At 43.4% G+C, this 6,000-nt stretch overlaps 1 non-coding gene across 1 annotated transcript; it reads left to right on the forward strand.

Annotated features, from left to right (window-relative positions):
- The first annotated feature begins 5,379 nt into the window (after positions 1-5,379).
- Positions 5,380-5,512, forward strand: LOC127686553 (small nucleolar RNA SNORA17). The gene has a single exon (XR_007978168.1). It is a non-coding gene; the product is annotated as a small nucleolar RNA SNORA17 (small nucleolar RNA).
- Positions 5,513-6,000: the final 488 nt, after the last annotated feature.

Genomic DNA, 6,000 nt, shown 5'->3' on the forward strand with positions numbered 1-6,000 from the left:
ACACAGACGGTTGCTTACTGAGAGCAGTCATTATAAAGCAAGGTCCTTTAAATGAAGGAATATTAAAAAGTTACATCGAATCGAGTTTATCTCTTTTCTGAGTCCCTTAACAAGGTAAACTGTGTCCAGACCTAGTAGTAGCTCTGGGAGAGTGAGGCCTGCGGCCTGATTTTTATATATGAAGAGATCTAAAGCCTGGGCTGCTGCTGGTAAACTGGTAAATCCATCACTAGCGTGGTCATCAACCCCATTAGAGACCCAAGAAGGATCAATTTCACCCGAGTAAACAGGAAATGCAAACCAAGTAGCTTCTGAATCTATTAAAAATGGCAGACTTGTCAGCTACCTGGGCAGTCACCCTGGGTTCCTCCAAGGTCAGTCAGGAGCAAAGGTCCTGGGGCGGCGTGTATTTTTGTCTGCTGGGCCCAGAAGATCCAATAGACTGTCCTGTGGGTAAGGGTTGGGGGACAAGCCTACCTGGTCTAGGCAAGTGGGCCAATCCACTCTCCAGTGTCTTGCTTGTCCTCAGTTTGGACAGTGTCCTGGTAGCAATTGAGGTGAAGGATAGTTTTTAGCCCAGTGTCTACCTTTGTTGTATCTAAAGCAAGCTCCAGGTGGAGGTTCTTCTGTGCCTGTCATCTTCATTGGAGGAGATTCTGGGTACTGCCAGGAGCCGGCATGTCTCTCTATCATGAAAAGCTTTCTTTTTTAAGATTTATTTATTTATTGTAATACACTATATATTTATTATAATACTATATAATGTTCATTATAGTACACTGTAGCTGTCTTCAGATACACCAGAAGAGGGTGTCAGATCCCATTACAGATGGTTATGAGCCACCATGTGGTTGCTGGGAATTGAACTCAGGACCTCTGAAAGAGCAGTCAGTGCTCTTAACCGCTGAGCCATCTCTCCAACCCCATTAAAAGCTTTTTTGGTTAAACATTTTAAAGGCCATATTCTGCATATCTCTGAAGCATTTGAGAACCATGTATCTATTAAGTATATCTAAACTGAACAAACTTTGCTTGTTTCTTGGTACTTGTTTTGGGCTTAACATTGAGAGCACATACAGGAGGCTAAACAAGGCTTATTCCTGTGATTAACTACGTCAGGACTTAGCATGACCACAAGTCTAGTTCTGAACACATTAATGAATTTGATTATTTATAAGGTGACTGGCCACTAACTTGTATTTCTTAATTATCTTTAACACTGTACAGTAAATTAGTAGGTTTTATAAGACTAAGACTTTATATAACACCCCTGTTAGCCTTAAAAATAACACTTTTTAAACTGATGCTCTTTTAATATCAAAATAAAACTTTTAATCATAAATGCAGTCCATAGAAAGACTGGCAACTTTATGATCCTTTTATAGTGTGCCATTATAGAATATTGCAGATTTTTTGGTATGGTTCGGTTGATCCAAATATCTAACACTTAAAAGAAAAAGAAAGCTAGACAAATATTACTGGGAACCTGAGTAGACCTTAGGAATTTATATTTATCTTGATTATCAAATATACCTTATTTATCATACATAACCTTAACCTTTTATCATCCTATACAATATATTCTAAGCCAGGGTTGAAGCACATATACACAGGATGCTGTGACAAATATAACCTTAAATTTTTATCATCATAAAAAATGTATAGCAATCCAAAAGATGAGACTTGTTGCTTCCTTAGTCTAAAATAAGGTACAATGAGAAACAGAGAGCTCATCAGAACTCAGAAGTTTACAGCTGTTGCCCTGTGCCACATGGTCACGCAAAGATGGTAGTCATGACATATGACATGCAATCTTTAATACAGTGAAGATGGTTGCCAGCCATGCTTACATCCTCATGATGTCACCAGCCAAGATGGAGGAGAGCCACATGGTTGCTAATTTTAAGTCTGTTTCTAGTACCTAGAGTTGAATCCAAGTTGCATACAAACACACAGGTTTAAATCCAAATCACATACACACATGTATAGATCTGAATCCGAGTTACATATACATGTACGCACAGAGTTAAATCCCAGCTACACACACACACACACACACACACACATTCCAGAGAAATGTCAAGTCAAGAGTGTGATGACACACCTCAAGAATTAGAAAACATGACCAAATCAAACCTCAAATCACTAGACATAAGAAATAGTGAGAATCAGGGGGGAAAATAATAATACAGAAATGAAAACACAGAGGAAATGAAACACAGGGTCGGATCTTGACATTATAAACAGTATTGATGCTGGGCGGTGGTGGCACACACCTTTAATCCCAGCACTTGGGAGGCAGAGGCAGGCGGATTTCTGAGTTCGAGGCCAGCCTGGTCTACAGAGTGAGTTCCAGGACAGCCAGGGCTATACAGAGAAACCTGCCTCGAAAAAAACAAAAACAAAAAAATAAACAGTATTGACAAAGCATTGACTGAACTTAACAAAGGGAAAGGAACAATGATGCAAAGGCATGAAGCCATGGTTGGGGAAGGAGACATCAGTGAAATCAGATTGCTGGGGCGTACTTTGAAAATTTCATATTCTCATACACCGGAAAATCTAGAAGAAAATGAATCTATTTCTAGACATATGTCACTTACTAAATCAAGCTAAGATGCATATTCAAAACAAGTGATTCTGTTGAAGTGATAATAAAAAGTCTTCCAATGGGGGGGGGGGGGAATCCAGGTCCCGATGGCTAATCGTGTATAGTAGCAACAACTGGACTCTTTTTGTAAATTAGAAAGTAAGGAATGATACAGGATCTTTTTACAGATGCAGTGTTATTCTGATTCCAAAATCAGACAGAGATACAACAAAGAGGTGGAGGCTGCATGGGGGAGGGGAGAGGCCACGGCCATCATGCATGCATGTGTGTAGGAGGAGAGGAATCCAGAGCTCAGCCTTGGATATCACCCGTAGATGTCAATCACCTTGGTGTTTTGAGAGCAGGTCTCTCATTGGTCTGGAGCTCATGAAGTAAACTAGATTTTGACTGGCCAGTGAGTCCCAGGGATCTGCCTATCTTGACCTCCCTAGGATGGAGATTTCAAGTTCCCGCCCTTATGCCTGTCATTTACGTGGGTGGCGCGTGGCTCACGCAGCAAACACTTTCCCAACAGACCTAGCTCACCAGCCCCTTGATTTTTTTTTTTAAACGTAGTCACTTGCAGCTATGAATGTTTCTTTTAGAATTGCTTTCGCCTTGTCCCAGAAGTTCCATTTTGTTGTGTTTCTGGCTTACAAACAAACAAAATGAAAAACAAGATCTCACTGTAGCCCTTGCTGGTCTGGAATTTACTTTGTAACCCAGGCTAGCTGTTAACTCCCAGAGATTCTCCTGCCTCTACCTGTGATTAAAGGCACACACCCTGATGTCTGGCTTCTGTTTTCTTTTTGTCTTAGGAATTTACACTTTTTCCTATTGATGTTCTGATGATCCACTCATCATAAAATCATGTGTTATCAGAGTGTACTGTGGGCACAGTGGTGCACATAGCTGACTTCAATGAGTGGGCCATTCAGTTCTCAAGAGTGTTTACACTGTCTATAGTTTCTTGCTATTGACTTCTAGTTTATTTCATCATGATCAGATAGAATGGGAAAAAGTATTTCAACTTTCTCTCTCTCTCTCTCTCTCTCTCTCTCTCTCATTTCTTTCAAGTCAAGATTTCTCTGGGTAGCCCTGGCTGTCCTAAAACTAGTTCTATAGATTAAGCTGACTATGAACTCAGAAATCCCCCTGCCTCTGCCTCCCAAGTGCTGGGACTAAAGGCATGTGCTATCACTCCCCGCTTCAATTTTCTTATATGTATTAAAACCTGCTTTGTGTCTATTTTAGAGAAAGTTCCATGTACTGAAGAGTTGAGATGGAATATTCTGGAATGTCGGTTAAGTCCATTTGTTCTATAATGCCTTTAGCTCTGATGTTACTTTGTAACTAAATCACCTGTCTGAAGTGGAAACTTGTGGGTTCTTTGGAAAGTCAGTTGGATGATGTTTTGCTGGGGCAAACATGAACGTTTTTCATTAAAGTGGACACAGGTGTGAAAGGCTAAGGCAGATTTGTGAAGGAATGTTTCGCTGAAGCAGACACAGGAGATAGGATGCTCTGCTAAAGCAAGGATGTGGAAGGACTCATGATGAAGGATTTTTTGCTAACAACATGAATGTATTGGTCTGCCATACATTGCACAGCTGAGCTGCGTTTGTAGAGAGAAACAAACCGAAAAACCTCGGGTGCTGTGCTGCAGTTTCTTGCCGCTTCTGCAGATTCAGCCTGATGGGCAGAGTGACATCACTTGAGTGACAGATGCACAAGCTAAGACTCACGGAGCACATGTGATGTTTGGAGGGTATAAATAGGACTCAACGGACAGCGGTGGGGGCTGAGCTAGGCTCGCTTATAGAGCTATCTGTGCAACGCTTGTGCTGAGAGAGGCACAGCTGAGAACTTCTGGTGTTCCTCCGGGTCCCTCCTGCTGGCTCAAGCCAAGGCCTGGCTGTCTCTGCTAGGTAGTTCCACCACTGCTGACTTGTGTTTGCTATCCAGACTCTACAGAACTGGACCGCTGATGCATCCATGAAGTGTTTGCAAGGGGATCTAGCTACTGCTGCTAACCTGTGCACTGAACTGCTGATTTCCAGACAACACAGACAGGAGGAGTCACTCCAAGGAACCTTTCTAAGCAAGTCCACTTCCCCGCATCCTTTCTTTCCCACTGCCTCTGGCGGGTGGTGGGCTACAAGGGAGGTTAAAGAGTTTAAGAACCATCATTCAAAATAAGCCTTGAAAACACTAAAGTTACACCTGCTGGCTGGTGAGAATGGGCTATTAGGCACCCACTATTGACAAATGGAGGCCAGTCTTTGTGTTTACCTCTAGTATTGTTTGTCTAAAGAAACTGCAGGTACCGGTGCTTGATCCATACACGTCTAAGGTCATACTGTGCTCTTGATGAATTGTTCCCTTAATCAATATGAAGTTACCTTCTTTGTTTCTTCCAAATTTGGATTGAAGTCAGCTTTGTCAGGAATGAGCCCAGCTGCACCCATCTGGGTCCACCTCAGTTGCCTGGCCGCCGTCCGTTCTCTCGCCATAAGGCTGTGTTTATTTTTGCCCATCAGGTGCATTTCTCGCAGGCAGCAAGAGATGCTATTTTTTTTTAAGCCAATCTGCTAGTGAATGTCATTTGATTGGGGAAACTAAGACCATTTGAATTTATAGGCCAGGATGGTACAGGCCTGTAAGAACTGCATCTGGAAGACAGGGGCGAGAAGATCCATCCAAGCTCAAAACCAGCATACGCAACAGTGACTTTTCAGGATTCAGCTAAGGCTGTATAGTGAGGCCTCATCTTTAAAAACCAAAACCAGCCTGCCCCTAGAGGCAGTGCAGGTATGACTGCTGTGTCACACACGAAGCAGTAGGTGGCAGAGAGGAGAGAGGCCTTGTCTATGCTCAGCGTTTCTGACCTATGAACATCTGAATGATTAATAGCCTAACATTCCCTGAAAAAAATAAATTGGGGTGACCACCAGTCCAGACAGGTTCTCAGGTCATAACCCTGCCTGAGGCCACGTGGACTAGCAAGAGAAAACCCGAGACTAGAAGAACCTCGCCCAGGATCTCAGCCTGGGGCAGGAGACAGACAAACCCCACATGGGACCATGCGGTGGCCTAGGCAAGGAGCCAGCCCAAGATGACTACCAGTCTAGTGCCATGGGTCCAGACAGGGAACTAGCCTGAGGTGACCAGCAGTCAAACCCTGCACAGGCCTGAGGGGCAGAGCATGGCGGAGATGACCCTGCCTGGTGCCATAATGCCACAGCACTCCTGAGACCACTCCTGAGATGACCTCAGATAGTCAGAGACCCGGGGCGCCACAAAGAGGATCAAGTTATTGGTAGAGAAATAGATGGGAAAGAGAAACAGAAGGACATGGGCACAACGAAGAGGCAGAGCTGGAGACTGGAGGGTAGTGAGGAACAGTCAGA

The sequence above is a fragment of the Apodemus sylvaticus genome, chromosome 5 (genome assembly GCF_947179515.1).
Source record: "Apodemus sylvaticus chromosome 5, mApoSyl1.1, whole genome shotgun sequence".
NCBI classification, from domain to species: domain Eukaryota; kingdom Metazoa; phylum Chordata; class Mammalia; order Rodentia; family Muridae; genus Apodemus; species Apodemus sylvaticus.